Raw genomic sequence first — 4,046 nt, 5'->3', positions numbered from 1 at the left:
GCTTATTTGATTGTAATTATACACATTTTGGTCTTATTCACTCCACAGTGCACTCGAACCACATTACTGTTCGTGTTTCCTAAGCACTCACTCCGTAAACAAAGTTACGAGCAGCAGACGACAACACTGATTATGAGATGCAAAGCTTTATTCCCTTAATTGTTTACTTTACTCAATATGACAATTTGTCGAAAATTGCATTTTTCCTAACTATACAAACCTGAGGTCCTTTAACAATAGGAAGTAGCTAGCGGCAGCTGGAACGGTCGTAAGCTTCGAACAAGGGGAGAACGGTAGTTAACTGCTTGTCCGACAGTCGCGCGCCGCGCGACTGGGAAGCGTAAACAAAGCACTTTTGCTTTTGGCCCATGCAAAAATACGCAGAGTGAGGGGTGGCATGAGGAGGGACTATATGTAAAGGACCTCAGGTTTGTATAGTTAGGAAAAATGCAATTTTCGACAAATTGTCATTTGTTCCGATACGTAATACAAACCATCGGTCCTTTAACAATAGGAAGACTCACTTCTTGGTGGGAGGAATCTGAGTCTTTTGATGAACAGACTGGTGTTCGTCCATCCCTGGAATGCCTCCCTGGTCGTAAGAGCGAGGGAGGGATCCAAGCCTCTGTCCGATTGATCGGGGTGTGCACCGCAGGATCAATGGTCAGACCTCTGGCCGAGTACTAAGAGAGAGGCAAGCGTATCTCTTCGTACCAGCAAGCAAGAACTTGTTACTGTTTGCAAGAGGCACATAAAGTATGGGTTGTCTCAAGCTGGCATCCACTTCCTCCCCCTTGTTGAGGGAAGTGGTGGATATACGCTCCTATCCCTAGTGAAAGGGATAGGATGGGGCTCTGTTGAGTAGCTCACCTGCATCTTGTCCTATCCAGCAGGGTGACGACCGTGTCCCTCTAACCACGGTAGAGGGGAAGAAAAAGATGGGAAGAGGAGCCAGTCACACTCCATTCACTCATCCATTCTTACACGGTCACACCAGGACTCGATGACTGTTCAGCCTGCGAGGGTCTGGGTCGCTACACAACGTGTTGAGCAGCCACCACGGGTCCCAAGGAAAAAGATCCAAGGACCTGTGGGCAATATCCCGAAGGTAGAAGGAAGGGCATGTGGCTGGTTGGACCAGACCCCTGCCTTCAGTACCTGCGCCACGGAGAAGTTCTTGCGGACAAGGCAGCATCTCCTTCGCATCGAAGGCGGTGAAGTCCATTAGGGAGGGGATGTGAACGACTCGAACCAATCGTCAGGGACCGAAGGGTTCTGAGTCTCCGCTACGAAGTTCGGTACGAAATCGAGCGTCACGGATCCCCATCCCCTGGATGCTTGACTTCGCAGGAGAAGTCATGCAGTTCCTCAGAGGAAAAGAAGGAAATAGTCGCATGACCTATCCCTCTTCTCTACTTCGGTGATGTCCAGTACCCATACTGGTCTGTCCGTTTGCCACGAAGTCTCTCGCACCTCCTCCTATCCCCATGCAGCGAAGTTCTCGGTAGTGGATAGGACACCGACACTCATGGTGGGTGTCAATGGTATGGGTACTGTGACAAGCTATTAAAACGAAGTAATGATTGCTCTGTAAACAACCGAACTAAGTCAACAGCGTAGTTCGTAACTGACTCGGGCGCTCTGACAGCTGCCGACTGACTGCGTTCGGTAGGAGGCAAGTTGTCAAGCATCGAGTAAGTCACGTGACCTTCGCCTTTAAAGGGTTATGCCGAGAGAAACAAACAAATAATGTATTTGTTTGTCACCAATGCCGGACAGCGAGGTGATGATTCTCTTAAGGCATGTGCCCAACAGGCGAAAGTCAATTGCCTTCTAGAGACCGAGGTCCCTGAGGTAAAACATCTCATGGTTGTTGAATCTCAGCTAAGGAGAAACAACACTATGTACCGTTGAAGACGAAGGTAGATATTGAATGCAACCTACGTCTTCACAGATGAATCGAGAGAAGGATTCTCAAGATTCATAACCTGGTGCTTACAAATGACTGAAAACGCTAACCGCTATTTCATTGCTGTCCGGTGAGAATCCGTAGTTGCAATGAAAGCGGGGCGTTCTTCAGTAATGAAAACACAGGGGAAAGCCGCCTGAAGAACTGCTTCTCATGGGCTGAACATTTGGAAGTAGAGCTGTCAGGGTCGGAGAGTAGGCGATGTCTTCGACACATCTCGTAATTCGGGTTGAACAATGAATAATTGTACACCTACGAATACGAGATATTTTGAAGACAAACTCAGATGTCTGCAAAAAATCATTCGCATTATCGCAGTGCGATGCAGCGGGAGACTTGTCTACAGACTTCTGTTACCGTGAGGTTAAACAGAAGATGAAAGAGTCCAAGAGATATCTCTGTGAAAATAAAATTCTCGCAATGTCGAAGGCGATGGAATCTAGCGTCACAGCAGTAGATGGTCCTTTATTATTGCGAGAATCCCCATTAATCAGAGACCTAAGTCCATGATTGTTGGGCAGAGATACGGTTCGGTAGTCAATCAAAGCAGGGGAGAGAGAGACATACATGACCGTGCATATCGGAGGCCCAGCTGATACTGAGCTGCTATCAGGCAGTTCAATACGCAGTAGTTGAGCCTGAGCTCTCGCTGACTCGTCATCCTGAGTTGCCAGGTAATCCATTATTCACGAAGGAATGCGTTCGGCTAGAACTACCGAGCATAAAAGATATGCTCGAGCAATTATATTTAGGCGAAACGAATTTCGGTAAAATATAAAAGTTGAAATGGTGTTGTCGTGACAAAACCATAAGTATATAAAATTGAAACTGAAAACTCCTGGGGGAGGTTGCAGGCAACCCCGAGTTGCAGTTCAATTAGAATACTTCTCTTATAAGTCGCAATCCGTAGATTAACTAGGATATGCGCCTACCCTCGGACAATTCAACTGCTTAGTAGAAATCATGTCGCGCGAGGTTAATATACGTAGTATATTTGTAGGATTCTGAACAACGATCTCCATCCTAAATTCTTTCCTTCAAGAAAACAAAATAAGGATTGGAGATCGACCACCTTCGATCTCTATCAAAGAGAGTGAAGGAGAAGTCTTCCTCGAAGGAAAGCTTCAATGGTGAACAGAATACTAAGACGATAGTTCAAGCCAAACTGGATATTCCCGTCCGATCTTCTCTATTCCAGGTTGGTCGGCCACTGTGAGATAGTTTCTTTCAGCAGCAGTCTTCTTCCCAATGCTAGAAATTCCGGGAATTCGAGCATAGGCGAGGTTCCCGATTATCGTGTATCTCGGGGATTCTCGTCTCGCTCACTTTGGACGTGTGGTCTCGCGTAAGTGTTTGGAGATCGTAAAAAACTCGAACACTGAATGCGCTAGAAATTCCGTAGAATTCTAAGCAGTCTGCGAAACCCCCACCGAATTCGTCAAACGATATCGGCTGGTGGTCCTCTCGATTCCCGTAGGAAATCGAGAATGGGCAGGATTCCTCCTCAACGACCGGGGCTTACGTCAGGTAGGACCCGAAGGTCCCCGGTAGCGCAGTCCCGAACGTGGGATCCTACAGAGAAATCTCTGTAGGATCCCTCCCCTTTCCCTCGTAGCCGTAAGGAGAGGGAATGGGGGAGGAATTGGAATACTCGCTCGCCTTCCCAGTGGAACTAGCAGTAGGGAGAAGAGTAGGAGCAGCCATCGCCTTGCGGCGATGGCCTCTCAGAGTCTGGGAAAACGTATCGTCAGGAGGGAAAACGTTTTCCCCGCGGAGGGTTACGAACTCTCACTGTAGGTAAGGGTCTGCCGCCACTGTGAACGTCGTCTGGTGGGCTGATCGACACCTGACAGGAGAGAGCCGATACCGTCCTCCGACTCATTCCAGTCCTCGTCGAGGTCGAAACCTCTCAGGAGGACCGAAGGAGTATTTAAATACGGTGTCCGAAGAACACGTAGAAACGCCGCTGTCGCAGTAGAGGAGGTGGAAGTTGCTTGATCGACCGGCCAGAACTGAGAGAGCCTTCTTGTCCGGAGACGAGAGACTCTGGTTCGAGACAGAATCGGCAAGCTCCGAT

This window comes from Macrobrachium nipponense, chromosome 29 (assembly GCF_015104395.2).
Source record: "Macrobrachium nipponense isolate FS-2020 chromosome 29, ASM1510439v2, whole genome shotgun sequence".
NCBI lineage: Eukaryota > Metazoa > Arthropoda > Malacostraca > Decapoda > Palaemonidae > Macrobrachium > Macrobrachium nipponense.
This window is presented reverse-complemented; position numbering follows the sequence as displayed.